Below are 18,730 nucleotides of genomic sequence, written 5' to 3' on the forward strand. Positions count from 1 at the left end.
TACATAATAAATGAAAATCATATTTCTGTCTCTAATTCTGAGGAAAAACAAGGTACTTTGCTGTCTTTTCCTTGAATATTATTTCCCTACATATATCATGTCTATGTTAACATGGTTGATATATTAATAAATGTATGGTTCTGATTTGTGCACTTAATGAATTATTTTGTAAGTTACTGCATAAAGTCACTATCTCTTCTAGAAATTGAGACCTTGAATTGAGAAAGTATTTCTTAAACCAGTAGTGAGAGGAACCCCATGAAGGGCAGATGCACAGGCTTGCCCTTGAGAACATTCACTCTAGTGAAGTTTGTAGGACCATAGACAGTCCTGCAATACCCAGGGACCCCTCTTCCTCCCACGGAGAAGAGACTTACTGTCCAACCTCTCTTCCCCACCCCTTTTCCTAGGATTCCAGAATCGCCCTGGCCTTTCCTTGAGCCTTCTCCTAAGGCTGGAAAGTATAACCTTCTCACCCTTAAACTGGCTCTGACCCAAAGCCTCGTCATTACTCACTGCTCTTCCTTAGACCAGGGGTTGTAGAACAAACTGTTCTGTTCTGCTCTCCTCCTGCCCAGAGCTTCCCCTCACCCATTCCTCCTCTGCTGTCAAGGGAGGGTCAAGTGGTAGATTTGAAGTCTTATTAGGCTCCTTTGTGTTTACCTCTGTAGAAAAGCAGGGGAAAATAAACTAATACTAATGCCCTCAAAGAAAGTGTTATGCACCTATTAATTAAATCAGGTAGGAGATCTGAAGAGTAGATCCGTCACACACACAAGGGGTGCCAGAGGGGAGGCTCCACCAGAGCCTCCACACAGACAGAAAAAGGAAGCAAGTGTCCCGGCAGCCATATTCCTTCTGCATAGTATCTCACCTGTCTCACTCTCAAGCCTGCAAGGCAAATGGAGCCAGGACACTTAGGTATCCTTACCTGTAGCCCTCCCCAGACCCAAGCATCCTCTGGCAGCCAACACTCACCTGGGACATTATCCTGTCTGCCTGAATCCCAGCAAGGAGCCCTTCACCCTCCATTTCCTCATGTCCCTTCATCCAAGGATAGCCTCCTGCCAGAGTCCTCGGGATCCTTCTCCTATTCACCCTCCAAACCTGCTGTCCTTGGACGGTGTAAATGTACCATGGGCGGTAGTATTTTGTCATCTGTGTAAATAAAGGAGTTAGGATTAAAAGCCACAGAGTTTAGCATCTATTTTACACATGAGAAATAGGAGTCAGTTAAAATGTGACCAACACATGAAGGCAGGGGGAGATCATGGTCTGTGTCCTCTCAGTTATCAGGCCAGAGAGCAAGTGAGAAATTTAGCTTTAGGTAAGGATTCTGAGTCACCTCTATTCGCAGGTCATCTCACCTAATGACTTGGTAAATGGAATTTGGGAAAGCCCAAAACCTCAACAATTAACCTCCTCAGGAAGGTTTCCCCCAGCAGGCTTCTTCCACGACCCTTCCTGTGTCTTTGCCTGGACTGAGACAGCAGGATCTCAGTGTGCCAGGGTGGGATGCTATGCCCTGCCTGATTCTATTCTCACAAACTGTTTTAACACATGACCTCCTGTCTTGCAAGCTCTCGATCTGGTTGTAGCCGCCATATGCAGTAGGCTCATGAGCAGTTGTCCATTCACTGTCTCAGTTGCAGCTACACCAAATGTTCCTCACTCTTCCCACAGAAGTATGTACAGTCAGGCTAGTGTAAGGGAAAGGGAAGACACCCACAGTATAACACCTGACTACCCCTCCTGCTCAAGAAAATCTATACACAACATTCCTGAGAACAACCGTGTGGACCTTCCATCTCTACAGAGTTCTCACACACGACCCTGGGGGGAAGAAAAATGAACCATTGCCACGCAGCATCATCCCGTAGGACTCACGACATTGTTCCTTGAATACATGAGCCCAGGGGATGTGTCAGCCTTGCTCTCCTATGCCACAACATGGGGAAACAAGAGATGTGAGATCATGGAACATTTGTCATTTGGGATTCTCGGGAAACATGTAGAACCCTAGCAACAGTACTGCCCAGAGCTCGTGTTGTAGTGCCCATCTTTAAACCCAGCACTCAGGCGACAGAAGCGGGCAGATCTCTGATTCATGACCAACCTGGTCTATAGAGTGTAAATTCCAGGATTGTTGTGCTGCAAAGTGAGACCGTGTCAAAAAAAAAAAAAATAGGACTCAGATGCTTCATTCAGAGACCACTTAGAGGTCACCTCTGAGGTGTGGGGGCAGTAGCCCAAGGCCTATGGGTGACACCGGCATGGGAAAGGGAAGAACCTGGCAGCGGGGTAACTGTAGGAGTTGTCTGAAAAAGGTCACAGCTTCAATGTGGTTTGCATGTTGGAGTGGGCAGGAAATCAGGAACAATTTCTTCTAGACAGCCTTTGAAGTCTGGGTTGAGGTTCAGAACAGGCTGAATTCTCTCAGATAGCTGAGCAAACAGATTAGCTAACAGATTAGTTTAACTATCAGTCATGAAGAGAAGCCTGGAGCTATACCTCCTGCAGCCCAGAGTAAGCAAAGACACACTCGGAGGGCTGTGGCCCTCAGAGACCTCCACACACGTGTCTGGAGCCTTGCTTTCTTCCTTCATCTCAGACTTTCCTTCTCCTGGGGATGTTCTGAAAGTCTCCGAGGGTCATCCCTCTTAGAGGCAAGCTCTGAGAGTCAAGTAAACTTTCTTCTAGAATAAAAGCTCTAGTCCAGAAAGATTAAAAGAGAACCTGATCCCAGACCAAACCCAGACTCAGGCAGTTCACATGTTCAGAGCGCTTCACCAGGCCTACCAATCCCTCTGTGTTGTCCCAGAAGCAGGCTCCTGTGCACTGCCATGGCATCCCTCTAGGGAGGGGACAAACACTCTACTCAGTTCTTCCCTCATCAAGAGCCTAAAAGAGGGGTTACGATGCAGACAATGAACCTCATAACAAATGAGCACAACCCTTAAATACCGCAATTCAGATATCCATGACAATTCTCCACATTAGTCTGCTGGGGCCATGACATAACATTGTGAACTTGCTGCTCAAACCACAGACAACTGTTTTCTTTTGGTTGAGAAATCTAACAGTCCCACATCAAGTGGCAGACAGGGTGGGCTTTTCTGAGGCTCCTTTTCTTGGCTTGCAGATGTCCACCTTGCTCTGTCTTTTCCTTTGCATAATGAAATCCCAAATTTCTCTTTTCTTCTGTAACGATACTAGTCATTGAGTCCCCATTTGGTCATAATGATCTCTCTAAAGGACCTATCCCCAAATATAGTCACTTTATAATATGCTGGGTTAGGAACTCAACCTGTAAACTTCAAGCATACAAGATAATGGTAATTCAATACATAAGAAGGACCCTTGCGGAGTAAAGTAACATGGACCATCAGCAACAGCATTTACATGACATAGAAGTGAGGCTGCTAACATAGCCCTCTTACTCTAATATCTACTTAGGAGAAAAGCAGCCTGGAGTAGTGCTTAAGAAACATTAGCAGAAAGCAGGGAAATCAATATATTAATTTGTTCCTAGGTCAACCCACCGCAGTGTGGGCAGTGATGAATTCATGGCAGAGGAACCATCAAGCATGAAAGAGAGTTAGCCTCTGGATGTGGACTAGACATTGTATGTGGTTTCAAAGCAAATATTGCTAATCTCTCAGAAGATCTGAAATGAGTATTGACCTCATAAATAATGACAGAAAAAATGCTCACTGTATAGGTATTAATTGAGGGATGATGCTGGGCGGTGGTGACACACATCTTTAATACTAACACTCAGGAGGCAGAGGTAGGCGGATCTCTGTGAGTTTGAGGCCAGCCTAGTCTACAAGAGCTAGTTCCAGGACAGCTAGGGCTGTTATACAGAGAAAACCTTTTTCAAACCCCACCCTTCCCCCCCAAGAAAAGAAAAGAAAAAATATTGAGGGATGGTTTTACAGATGGAGGAAAACACAAGAGTTGGAGAATTTAGCACATAGCACTTATTAGAAAAACTAATAGCTGATTAGCTCAACAAAATATCAGTAGATAAACTTAGATCTGAGTTTTTTTGAAGTGGCTAACAGTATCTGCAGAGATTCAAAACTGATGAACATGCTAAGAATACATCACTATTGCATTTGTAGCTGTCCGAGAGAGGGAGGAGTGATAATATGAGCAAAGGGATCAAGACCATGATGGTGATACTCACAATAACAACTGACCTGAGCTAGTGAGAACTCAGTGACTCTGGACCGATAGCTGGGGAACTGAATGTCGGGGACAGTTATGAGACTTGGGCAGTCTGTGGGGCCACTGGCAGTGGCACCAGGATTTATATTTCTTATTTTTAAACATTTAAGCATCCACTTAATTTTAAATTATAGAATAACACAGAGCTGCTGTAAATAATATAAGAACATTAAAAAATGGTCAATGCTTGGCTCACATACTCTCAAATCACACAGCTCCTGGATGACCAGTTAATAACCTCATCACACCACATTATGGGGACTGTGTAATATACTAAGTCAGGAATCCTTGTGTAACTAAGACTATCAGGATGGAGACTGCACCAATCTCAGCTCTGAAGAATTTTCTCTTCTGCCCTCTGCTGGAACATGCTTGTGTTTTTTACGGTGAGGCAGAGGAGCCCAGACAGAACCTCAAAGATTTCATTCATTCCACGGGTATTTATTTGTCCCACCTCCCAGACACTGGACTAGGAGGTGGGAAAAATGTATATACTGTTGCAGTGTAGAGACCCAAAGACCACTCAGTCTGATCAAAATTCAAATTGAGAGTCTGTATTAAGCTGGCCTGTGACTGCCTGGAGAGAAACACACTACTCATAGAGCAGCCTCAAATGCATATTACAAGGAGATTTTAAACACAAAAAAACACAAAACAACTATATTCTTCTTGGCAGTTGCAGGGGAAACAAGCAAGCAGTTTAATAAGAGCCAAGAACATGCAGTTAGCTGAGCCACAGGCCTGCAGTTAACTGGGGCATTTCAATCCCGAGTTTCTAGAACAGGGTTGGATGCTTTCCTGGACTTTACATGGTAGAGAGCGTAGAAATGGGAAGTCAGTTTTAGTTTAAACCAACGATGACTCCATCTGAGACAAGATGGATGAACATTTGCCATGTCACGTTCAACACCGGTTTTAGTGAGTGAGTCAAATTGTGTACTCATCCTATTCTAAAGAGGTGTAATTGGCACTAAGAACCATTAACTGAACTAAATCAATCCTTTCCCAGGTGTGTCCATTTGACCACCAAGACGAGCCATCAGAGATATTTAATCAGCATAGCCATTTTAGGGAAAACAGAGGAGGCTAATGGTCCCAGATTTTAATCTGGGGGGTATTAACATGAGCTTTAAAGTTAAACACACACCATGCACACACACACACACACACACACACACACACACACACACACACACTGTGATTTAAATGAGAATGAACTCCAGAGGCTCAGGTGTTTGAATATTTGGTCACCAGTTGGTGGTGCTGTTTAGGTGGGTTTAGGAGGTGTTGCCTTACTGGAGGAAATATGTCACTGGGGGCAGCCTTTGAAATTTCAAGGCCATGAGCTATTCCTAGTTTGCTTACTCTGCTTCTTGCTTGCAGTTCAGAGTGTGAGCTCTCAGCTTCCAGATCCAGTCACCATGCCTCTATTCCGTGTCTTAAGTCACATGTTGGGGCTACATCTGTTGAGGTCTGACAAAATTCACACATTCCAGGGTAGGATCCTAAGGATTAGAATTATCAATCAAAAGGAACAGAGATATGAGAGAAATAAAAAACAAAAACACAGAACAGCCCTGGGAGGGAAATTCAGTGAATACTGAATCTACCAATGTTTGTTTTCCACGTGCTTATATACTCCACTCAGAAAGGAGATGGGAGGCAACAGACTTCATTAACATGATAGACTTGAATGTAGTTAGGATTATGCTGGTTTGGTAACTGGTGGGTGTGGGTTTGTGACTTCACTAGTTCTAGGGAGCTGGCCAGGTTTCCAGAACCAGGCATTGTTTCCGTTTTGTTGACTAGATCTCAAGTTCAATTAGAAAGCTGTTGGTTACTGTCAAAGTATGCATGGAGAGACACTACTTTTAAAAGCTTAAGACGAAAAAGGAATATAACTGATATGCTAAGAGTGATACAAAATGTTTGACACAGACCACAATAGTCATAGAAAGAATGAAAGAAAAAGTAAGAATAAAGCATAGGGAAATGAATAGAAAATAACAACAAAAATTATTTTAATTAATTTCTGTCAACAGTCATTTTAAATACAAACAGTGTCAGGGAATGAACTGAAGGATTTCCAGAAGTATAGAAAGAAAAAACCAGGTTGCATGTGTTTACATGACATCTCCATAAGTTTACTGACTGGCTAGTGATTGACTGATTGATTGATTGATTGCTATTTTGGGTTCAGTCCTTCATGGGTACTCTACCACTGGAGTATACTACCTAACCCGAGAAATCACATAGACATTTAAAATTGATTAATGTACAGAGAAAGGTATACCATTCTAGCACTGACGAGAACAAAACAGGAGAATATGTTAAGTTTAAACATGGTGGACTTCATACCAAGTAAAATCATCCAGGATAAAGTTTCATATAAAGATAAAAGAGTAAATATGCAATAAGACATAAAAATATTATGCACCTTACAATTAATTATAAAATTCAAATCAAATGCACTAAAAAGTATTTCACACTCTTCTTAAGTTCAAATGGAAGACATACCCAATCAGACCACATCCTAGACTATAAAACACAGTTTACCAAATTAAAAAATAAAACAAAACAAAACAGCTATACAATGCTCTCAGATCACAATGCAATCAGACTCAAAGGGTAATAGAGAAATTACCAAATGTATAGAGATTAAATATGCTACAATAACAAATGAATCAAAGGTAAATGTAAAGGAAATGAAAATGTGTTTAGAAGTGAAAAAATATAACTTATCCAAATTGTTGTAATGTAATTAAAGTAGTATTAGTAAGGAAATTTCTTTTATCAAAAGCAAGTGTGGAAAGGAAAGAGCCAATATAGATCACCTAAGCTTCTACCCCAGCAGCTAGAAAAAGACAAGCTGGTTTTAAATGACCAAAGAGCTCTATGTGCACCTCAGCCAAAACAGATGCACAGATGTCAAATAAATACATGAAACATGGTCACATCATATTCCATCAGGAAAATGCAAATCAAACTAAGAGGATGGCACAACTTCAACATCTATTAGCATGCTGACAATCCAGAACATGCCGTACTAATTGTTCATAAGCTCGTGGAGAGACACGGGCTCTCATTCACTGCTGGTGGACATACAAAATACGACAATCACTTTGGAACATAATTTAACAATTTCTTACAAAACTAAGGCACTTTCAATTCTTATCATATGATCCAATCATCATACTCTTTGGCAAAGAGACTTATAATTTATGCCATCCACACACAGCTGTTTATAGCAGCTTTAATCATATTTGAGGAAACTTGGAAACAGCAATGCCCTTCAGTAGAGGAGTAGACAGTAAGCATCAGAGAATGGAATATGGCGGCACCATCCTGTGTGCTTGGGTCCTGGACTACATAATGGAACCATGAGGACTCATCTCTCTTTCTTCCTGACTTCAGATGCAATGTAACCAGCTGTCTCCTGCTCCTGCTGCCATGATTTCCTGCTATAATGGACTGAACCTTGGCATTGTGAGCCCAAATAAACTCTTCTCCATTGGGTTGTTTCTGTCAAGGAATTTTTATCACAGCTACAGGAAATCAACTGATGAAAATGAACACTACATCAAGAGTGCATCTCACCACAACTGGATTATTTTTCATCTTAGTTTTATGCATGTTGGTGTTTTGTCTGAGTGTATTTCTGTACACCATATGCATCTGGTGCCCAAGAAGGCCAGAATCAGATCCCCTGTACCTGGAGTTACAGATGGTTGTGAGCTGCAATGTGGATGCTGGGAATAGAGCCCTGGTCCTCTAGAAGAGCAGCCAGGAACTGCTGAGGCATCTCTCTAGTCCCTAGTTGGCTTATTTATAGCCAAGAAAACAAACAATAAATGGAAGAGGGAAGACTGCAGGGAGAAGTCAACAAGCTGAGAACCAAGGAGAATAAAGGAATGGAGATATTGAGTGAAGGGATAAAATATAGCCATTCTTTATTAGCTGAAAAGTAAACCCACCTACAATACACAGAACCAGAGAGACTAGGTAACAAGGAGGGCCCGGGGTGGGGGGGTGGGATGCATGAATCTCTTTGGGAAGGAAAATTAGAAGAGATCTTTTGGGTGGACTGTGGTTGGGTGGGGACCGTGAGGGAATGAACTGGGGAGTGCATGTAAGGGGAGAGTACTGAAAGAGATGACTGGAAAGTGGGGGGGGGGGGGTTGGTGCAAAGGAAACTCCCACGAATCTACATGGGTGATTCCAGTTAAGACTCCTAGCAATAGTGGATACACAGCCTAGACTGACCATCTCCTGTGATCAGATTGGTGACTACCCCAGTTACCATCAGCGAGCCTTCATCCAGTAACTGAAAAAACAGGTGCAGAAGCCCGCAGCCAAACATTAGGCCGAGCTCAGGGAATCCTGCTGAAGCGAGAGGAAGGATTGTATGAACCAGGGGTTCAAGGACATCATAAGAGCACTGACAGAACCAACTAACTTGGCTCATAGGAACTCACAGAGTCTGAAGGGAGCCTTCTGGGACCAACCTAGGCCTTCTACATATATGTGACAGTAGTGTAGCTTGAACTCCTTGTGGGACTCCTAACAGTGGGAGCAGGGGCTGTCCCTAATATTTTGGCTGTCTCTTAGGAACCTAGTCCTCATACTGGATAGCCTTTCTCAGCCTTAATACAAGGGAAGGTACTTAGTCTTAGTGCAACTTAATGCACCATGCTTTGTTGATACCCATGGGAGGCCTACCCCTTTCTGAACAGAAGCAGAGAAGTGGATTGAGGGGCATGGGGACGGAGGGGAGGTGGGGAATGGGAGGAGAGGAGGGAGAAGAAACTGCTCTCAGGATGTAAAATAAAGAAATAAATTAAATTTAAAAGTATCGTCGTCCTCCTAAGTAAACATTCTTCAAAGGCTTCACAAGGAAATGGATTTATCCTAGCATTGTGCTATTGATGGAGTCCAGTATGTCTCCCATGAACAACAGGAAATTCTTCTTTTAATTTCACATATAACTATCATATTTTCTTATGATCCATTTTTTTAAAAGCAATATTATTTTCTCTCTCAGGCAACTGCCAACTGTTTCTGAATTTCCAGGAATTATTTCTAAACAGACAAAGCAGAGTAGACAGTATGGATGGAGGTATGGATCAAGGATTCTTAAATGTTCATCATGTCCTTCCCTGATGGATGTGCTCACTATCCCCTTGGTAATATGTCCTTAGACTAGTCACCTAATGCCACAGGTCATAAGATCACATTCTAGAAAGGCTGTTTCTAGGAACACAGTACCCCTACCAGGTTTACCCATGAACTCCCAGTAGAGTGCTTGCCCTAATTCCTAAGTGTTGTGATGAGCGGCAGGCTAAGTTCCCGGCGCCCTGCCACCCATATGGCTAGCTTATGCCCCAAAATAATTACACGAAAACTGTATTCTTTTAAACACTGCTTGGCCCATTAGTTCTAGCCTCTTATTGGCTAGCTCTTACATATTGATCTAACCCATTTTAATATTCTGTGTAGCACCACGAGCTGGCTTACCAGGAGAGATCTTAACCTGCGTCTGTCTGGAGTGGGAGAATCATGGCGACTCACTGACTCGGCTTCTTTCTCCCAGCATTCTGTTCAGTCTACTCCGCCTATCTAAATTCTACCCTATCAGAGGCCAAGCAGTTTCTTTATTAATTAACCAATGAAAGCAACAGATAGAAAGATGACCCTCCTCCATCACCTAAGTTACTTGAAAGCCATTGCACAAAATGCCCTATTATAGCTTTGTACTATTTATTATAAAATTCTCCCTAGGATTGAACAAAAATCTCTACCCTTAAATTTCATACTCATTAATTAATTTTCCAACTGTATCATTCAGTAAGCTATCATTGATCACTTTATTAAGTGTGATACTGTCTGCTAAACCAAGACACTGGTTGAGAACCTCACAGGATGTGAAGTCTTCTCAATGAGATCACAAGTGTGTCAAGCATAGTTGGCTGTCGAAAACCAGAAGGGATTCAGATTAGACAAGCTTGCCAGGGAAGGTTTTCTTCAAAAATAAGGACATTGTCTGACTGCTCAATGTTATGTAGCCAGTCAAGAAACTCATCCCCAGCAAAAAACAAATTCTTCTTCTCTTAGCAGTCATTGGTTACCTGTAGTTCTTCATCTGGGGGTGGGTACTGTAAGCTTTTCCTGGTCCATGTAAGTTTGTATATTGGTGTTAATCATTTCTCATGTCTTATATGGAGCCATATTGTTGAGGCATCATGGGTGTAGTCTGTCAGCTACGAAATCATTCAAACAACACTCAAATGACTCAGCACGTTGTTTTTCTATAGTTATAAATTTACATATGTGTAAAAATACTAATCAAATAAAAATAGGTGAGGCCATGAATTTGAGAGTATGTTGGGGGAGGGAAGTAGGAGGGGTCAAAGAAAGGAAAAGGGAAGGAATAATTATGCAATTGTATTTTAATTAAAATAAAATAAATTTTTAAAATAGAGAAGAAAAAATAGTTTGAAAGATAGTAATGAAGTAGCTGAGTAAAAAGACAGTTGATGAGAGTATAAGAGGAGCAAAAAATGTCAAAGTAAAGTAGTTTTAAATAATTGGCCAGGCTGTCAAAGAAGCAGGTACTTGCTCCTGCATAATGAAGTGGTTATAAGTATATGAGTATACAAGAAGGTCAGGCAGAGAGAGATACACCTTATTGCAAAGTAGCATTTGGAAAAAACAGAATCCCCATAGAGATGGTGTCATGGTCTTGACTCTGAGAGTATGTGGTGGACTGTGTTTTAGTTTCCAGATAAAACACTGTGACTGAATTCAACTAGGGAAGAAAGGTTTATGGTTTACATTTCCAGGTCATGATCAATTATTGAGGAAAGGTCAAGGCAGGACTTCAAAGCAGGTATCTGGAGAAATTCCATGGGGAGTACTTCTTTCTGTCTCATTTACTAGCTCTCCTGGCTTGCTCAGAGGCTCGAGCTGAGCAAGTTTCCTTATCCAGCCCAGGATGACTGCATAAGTATGGCACCACTCATAGTGGGCTGGACCTTCCTGTATCCATTGATAAGACAAGCCCCCATGGCCACACTTATAGACTAACCTGATGAAGACAATTATCCAGTTGATACTCAGATAATCTAGGCTGTGTCTCATTGGCAGCACTAACTAGGACATATTAACCTCTAACAATCTTCACATCCCAATTGCTGATGTCTGGAGAGAGAGAGAGAGAGAGAGAGAGAGAGAGAGAGAGAGGAGAGAGGAAAGAGAGAGAGAAAGAGATTACTGAAACACCAGAAAACTGTATCTCTTGTACACACAGAAGATGAGATAAGGCAGGGAAAGCTATCTGATTCAGCTGTAGCTAGATAGCTGAGCAGTCTCTACTTCCTACATTGTTGTACATGTGGTTTCTCAAAAGTAAATAGAAAGGGCATTTTCTCCTTGTGCTGATGTTGGAGATTTCTTCCTGTTCTCCAGCTTTATAAAGGATGAGTGGTCATCCTTTACCTCAAGCCATCTTCTACCATGCAACATGAATTCAGCAACAATAATCAGCACACTGCTCATCGTAACCATATCTCTTCTCTGCTCTGTAGAGGGTAAGTTGTAGGTCACAATGTTTATATGAGGGTGATATTGGTGACTACCTTTCTCCTTCAGAAGTGTACACAGTACCTTTAAGAACCATGAATACTAGTCAGTAGGAGTGAAGCACCTATTTGGGTAACAACTGGACTTCTCCATGGCCCATGACTAAGTAAGTGTTGTGATGTTAGATTCCCCTCTGTATGCTGTGAATACCATTGGTTAATAAACTGATTTGGCCTGATAGGGTAGAGTAGAGCTAGGTAGGGAAAACTAAACTGAATGCTGGGAGAAAGGAGACAAAGTCAAAGAGAAGCCATGGAGCAGCTGCCAGAGACAGACACGCTGAAACCTTGCCGGGAGACCACAAACCTCATGGTAAAATATAAAATAATAGAGATGGGTTAATTCTAGACATAAGAGCTAGCTAGCAATATGCTTAACTAATGGGCCAATGAGTGATTTTAATACAGTTTCTGTGTGATTATTTCAGGTCTGAGTAGCTGGGAACTAACTAGTGGCCTCCTTTCTACAGTGTTGTCTTCAGCAATGAGCCTTACCATGAGGGTGAGGAGAGTAACCAACAACCTTGGTAGTAGTCTATGTTGGTGGAGGCAATTCCATGGGATGTCCTTGGCTAAAGATTCAACAAGGTGTAACCCATTTCTTGCATTGGAGGTTTTACTTGGTGGCAATAGATGTATAGTTAGGTCATTGTCTCTTCTATCATATAACTCCACTTAAATTTCTCTCATATATGTATTTTAGGAAGCTTCCACAGCAGTAGATTTCCATATGGTTTTTCAAAAGGCCTTTAGTGATAGTTGTCACTCCATATGTTTTCCCCTTTACCCTTCACTTCCATTTACCCCCCGTTTTAATCCTACTCTGATTTTACCTTTATCTCTCTATAACATTCTATTCTATTTTCCTTTTATTGGGAGATTCTTTCTTCCTCTCTGGTTCTTTATTAAATATCTAACTGCAAAGGTCATTTTGATTGTAGCACACATATCAAAAACTTAAAAGGTAACATTGACTTATAAGAGAAAACATGAAATATTTGCCGTCTGGGGTCTGGGTTATCTCACTCAGAGTCATTGTTTCTAGGTTCATGCATTCACCAACAAATTTTATAATTTCACATTTTTCTCAACAGTCCAACAATGCTCCATCATGTAAACATACCTCATTTTCATTATTTGTACATCAGCTGATGGACATCTAGCCTGTTTCCAATTTTTGTCTATTTATGAATACAACAGTAATGAACAGGGATGAACAAAAATCTCTTTAGTAACATGGGAAGTCCTTTGGATACATGGCATAGAGTACTAAACCTGGATCTTGAGGTATATTGACTCTCAGCTTCAGTAGGAGCTTTCACACTTATTTCCTACCAGCAATGAATAAGTCATTCCCTTTCCCTGTATCCTCATCAGCATGTACTATCATTTGTTGTTTTGATCTTTGCCATTTCGACTAGGGTAAGATAAAATCTCAAAGTTGTTTTCATTTATATTTCCCTGATGACTAGGCTGTTAAATATTTCTTAAAGTTTTTGCAGCCATTTGTGATGTGGGATTCCCCTCTGGAACAATGTGTTTTGTTACCATTGGTTAATAAAGAATCTTCTTTGGGCCCGTGATAAGGCAGAATAGAGCAAGGTGAGAATTCCAAGTAGAGATAGAGGATAAAAGGAGGCGGAGTCAAGTAAATGTCATGTAGCTGTCAAAGGAAACAGATGCCAGGAACCTCACCAGTAAACCATGAGCCTCGTGGCAATATATAGAATCATAGAAATGGGTTAATTTAAGATGTAAGAGTTAGTTAAATAAAATCCTAAGCTAATAGGCCAAGCAGTGTTGCAATTAATATAGTTTCTGTGTGATTATTTTGGGTCTGGGTGGCTGGGAAATGAACAAGCAGCCTCTGCCTACACATTTGTGTTTTGGTTTAAGAGTATTCTCTGCTTAGTTTTATACCCCATTTTTTAACTGGGTTATTTGTTTTCTTGATGTTCAGTTTTTTTCCAGTTCATTATATAAGCTAGATGCTAACCATTTATCAGATGTATAATTGGTAACAATCTTTACCCAGTCTTCAGGCTGCTGCTTTGCTTGAATGATGGCATCATTTTCTATGCAGAAACTTTTTAACTTCATGAGGTCTCTCCCATTCAGTAATTGCTGTTCATAATACCTGTGCTATCAGATTTCCTGCTCAAAAAGTCTTTTGCTGTACCAATAATTCAAGTTTGGTTCTCACTTGCATGTTATCCACTCTGCCCTCAATTCAGTTTTTCAAGACAGACTTCCTCTGTGCAATAGCCCTCACTGTCCTGGAACTTGCTTTGTAGACCAGGGTGGCCTCTAACTCACAGAGATCTGCCTGCCAGATCTTTCCATCTTCTTGTGTTTTCTTCAATTTCTTTTTTCAGTGCTTTAAAGCTTTTTTGTTATACATGTCTTTCACTTGTGTGATTAGAGTCATCCTAACATATTTTTGAGGCTAGTTTACAAGGTATTGTTTCTATAATTTCTTTTTCACTATATTTGTAATTTGCATATAGAAAGTCTACTGATTTTTGTGCACTAATTTTGTATACTTCTACTTTGGTGAATGTGTTTATTAGCTTTCCTGGTGAAGTCTTTTAGGGTATTTAATGAGTGAAAACATATCAACTACAAATAAGGATACTTTGATCTCTTAGTTGTCATGTTGTTCTGACTAACACTTCAAGCACTATATTGAATAGAAATAGAGAAAATAGGCATCCTTATCTTGTTCTTGATTTTAGTGGAATTGCTTTGAGTTTTTCTCCATTTAGGATGATATTGATATTGGGCCTCATATGAGCTTCCTTTATTATGTTATATCCATGGTCTCAATTATCATTAAGGGATATTGCTTTTGTCAAAGGCCTTTTCTTCATCTCCTGAGATGATCATGTCAATTTTGTCTTGCAGTCTGTTTATATAGTACATTATGTTCATTAATTACATATGTTGAGCCATTCTTGAATTTCTGGGAAGAAGCTAACTTGATCATGGTAGATAATAATTTTGATGTGTTCATGAATTTGGTTTGAAAGCATTTTATTGGGAAGTTTTGAATCTATCTTCATAAAAAATATTGGTATATAATTTTCAACTTTGTTGGATTTTTATGTGTTCGGTAGATTAGGAAATCTTTCTCCAGTTTCTATTGTGCAGAATAATTTGGAGAGTGTTGGTGTTAGCTCTTTGAAGGTCTGGTCGAAATTTGTGCTGAATTCACCTGGCTCTGGGCTTTTTTGGCTTCAGAGAATTTTAATTCCCACTTTTGTTTCATTAGGGATTATGATTCTATTTAAATTGTTTATTTCATCTTGGTTTAATTTTAATAGGTCACACGTATCAAGAAACTTGTCCCCTTCCTTTTTGGTTTTTCAGTTTTGTGGAAACATTTTTTTTTAAGTATGTCCTCTTGATTCTTTGAATTTCCTAAATGTCTGCTGTAAAATCTTGTCAGTTCTTATTTTATTCATTTGGGTGTTCTTTCTCCATCTTTAGACTAATTTGCCTAAGAATTTTTCAATCTTGTTGATTTTCTCAAAGAACCATCTTTCCACTTGATTGACTTTTTTGTATGGATTGATTTATTTCTATTTCTTTAATTTTGGTCATGAGTTTCATTTCTTTACACTGATTGTATCATAATATTTATTCTTGTTTTTCTAATAGTTTAGGTATTTCATTAAGTTACTAATATAAGATCACTCTAGTTTGTTCTTTGTAGGAGCTTAGTGTTGTGAACTTGTCTCTTAGAACTGCCCTCTTTGTGTCTCATAGGTTTGCATATATTGTGTTACCATTTTTCATTCAATTTTGAAAAGCTTTTCATTTCCTTCTTGATTTTTCTCTTGACCCATTTTTCATTTTGTATTTAGTTTTTCAATTTTCATAAGTTTGTGTACTTTCTCTTTTTTATTGCTGTTGATATCCAGCTTTAATCCCTGATGATCAGATAGAATGCAGGATGTGTTATTTCAGCTTTCTTCTATCTGCTGAGATTTTGTTTGTATTCTAACATGTGGTCAACTTAAAAAATATATTCCATGAGCTTATGTGAAAAAAGTATATTGTTTAGTGTTTGGGTGGAATGGTTCTATAGATTTCTGTTGGATGCATTTGAGTTATGGCATTATCTAATGCCAGCATCACTCTGTTAAGAGTAGAGACCCTAGTCACTCTGTACCACTGTGTGAGGTTAATATGTGATTTTAGCTGTAGTAGTATTTCTTTTATGAACTTGAGTGCCATTGTGTTCGGCACATAAATGTTTAGAATTATAATATCCTCTTGGTGGACCTTTTCTTTAATGAATATGCATTATCCTTCCCTATCTCTTCTGATTAGTTTTAGTTTGAAGTCTACTTTGTTGGATATTAAAATATCTATTTCTGCATGTTTCTTGGCTCCATTTTCCTAAAATACTCTTTTTCATCTCTTTACCCTAAGGTGATATCCATCCTTGATGTTGAGGTATGTTTTTTTTAGCTATAGCAGAAAGATAAGTACTTTTTTCTTATTCAATCTGTTAGGTTCCTTCTTTTTGTTGGTAAATTGAACCCTTAAATATTGAGAATTATTAATGAGCAGTGTTTAGTTATTTACATTATTTTGTTGTGATGGTATGGGGTTTCCCCTTCTTGATTATTTATTTCTTATGTCATCTTGATTTCAGTTAACTTCCTGAGAGTAAAACTTTTCTTTTAATGTCTTCTGTAGAGCTGCATTGGAGAATATAATTGCTTTGATTTATATTACAGAATCATTTTTTCTTTGTCAATTGTAATGGATAGTTTTGCTGTGTATAGTCTGGACTGGAGTCTGTGGTCTCTCAGAGCTTGTAAGAACATCTAAATAGGTCTTTCTGACTTTCAGAGTTTCCATTGAAAAGTCATGGGTTATTCTAATGAATATACCTTTATATGTAACATAGTGTTTTCCCTTGTAATTTTTAATATCCTTTCTTTTTTCTGTACATTTAATGTTTTGTTATTATATTTTATGTTGAGTTTCTTTTCTGATTTTGTCTATCTTGGGGACTTGGTTTTCCTTGCATTCAAGGAGTTCTGGGTCTGCAAACTGGCTCACATCTGGAAATTTGTTCATTGGCCAAGATTCCTTCTTATCATGATTCAGTGTAGCATTTCCTCCATTTGTTTGAAAATTTCTCTTCACATAAGGATCAAACACAAATACAGTAGCCTTCTTATCCACTTCATGCCTGGGAACACCATTATTAGACAGTACCAAAGTCCACAGGAGTCATGCCACCATAAAATTAACTTTGCCTGCACTACTCATTATGATAAAAACAATTGTTGGGGTCCAGCCTCAACGGGGCTCACATGTTCCAGGGTAGGAGCTTGTAGATTAAAAATATTAGATAGGCAGAACAGAGATATGAAAAAAAGGAACAGAGATTTTGCAGAATCAAATTAGGAAGGCAATCCCAATACTGAATCTGCCCGTGTTTATTTTCCATATACTTATATACCCCAATCCAAAAGGGGGGTAAGAAGGAAAAAGACTTCACTGTTTTAACATGGCACAAAAACAAGTAAATCAATTATCTGTTTTAATATCTGAAACACCAAGCAATCATATCCTGAGTTAAGCATTCTGTTTTTTTAGGCAGGGCATACAGTGACTACTTCTTAGACCAAGTATCCTATAGGCAGCCACTCCCTGGGTCAAACTTCCTATCATATCCTTGAATGAGCAGGAATAGGCATGAATTCTATGACCTTTAGTCATGGTGGAACACCTCTGTGGGCCTTCTCATGTAACCATACTCTAGGTCAAGATATCTTATTGTAGCCACACCTTAAGTCAGCCATCTTGTCAGTAACCTTGAAAGAGCAAGAGTAGGCTTAAACTCTCTCACCTTCAGCCAAGTTAGAGTGAACTGACTTCTGTGGGCCCCCACATATTCCTCTCTTTTTAATTCATTTAATAAAGTCTGTGCTTCTGCTACAGGACAAATGACTGTGTCTGTCTTAGGCTGTCTTATTCCACTTTCCAGACTTACCTGTCATTGGTATGTACATTCTGTCATGCACACCATGTCTTAGATTGTTTAGAGGAAAATAGTCTGTAATTGATTATCAAACTCTGTAAATAAAGGGTTAAGGGATGATGCAAAGCTAGGTATTATATACCTCTGAGCCAACTTTCCATTGAGAGAGTTCATAGACAACTGGGCAGTCATATACAAGCAAATAATGCTTTGGGATACATATACTCCAATGGATACAATATCTCCTAATAAAGTAGTAGAAGATGACCAGAGGTGAAATTGCCTTTTTAAATTGGTCTCAGATGTTTTTAACAGTTTTTAGTTGCAATCAAAATCCAAATTTGTCCTTTTAAATGTATCAAATCTAAGGACTCATTGACAATGCCAAACTTGTCTTGAACAAACTCTTACCTTTTTCTGATCAGTAACATCTTCAATGTGAACTAAAGAAGTTACAAATATTAGCAGGTCAATACCATAATTCTATAATAAAAATTAACAATAAACACACAATTTCTCAAGTAACAAATCTCTTAAATCCATTCTAATCAGAAGACAAGAGAAGGTTTTTGTGATGGATGAGCTATGAATATTTTTCCTCTCCTATAGTCCATCAGCATTGCTGCTTCTAACTTTCAAAGATAAGTTCAAACTGTCCCAGTCTCTGAGCAGCAGCAAAAACTTTTAGGTGATTCCTCATTATTTCTAAAGAGGGGTTTCAGTCACCCTTTGTCTCCATGATGAGTCTCTTTTCCACAGAGGGATAATTTGAGGTCACAGTTCTCGTGTCCTTTATTGCAAGAACAGATTGAATACCATACTGGCAAAATGAGGTCTGTATCCCATGATATAGTAT

This window comes from Chionomys nivalis, chromosome 4 (genome assembly GCF_950005125.1).
Source record: "Chionomys nivalis chromosome 4, mChiNiv1.1, whole genome shotgun sequence".
Taxonomy (NCBI): Eukaryota; Metazoa; Chordata; class Mammalia; order Rodentia; family Cricetidae; genus Chionomys; species Chionomys nivalis.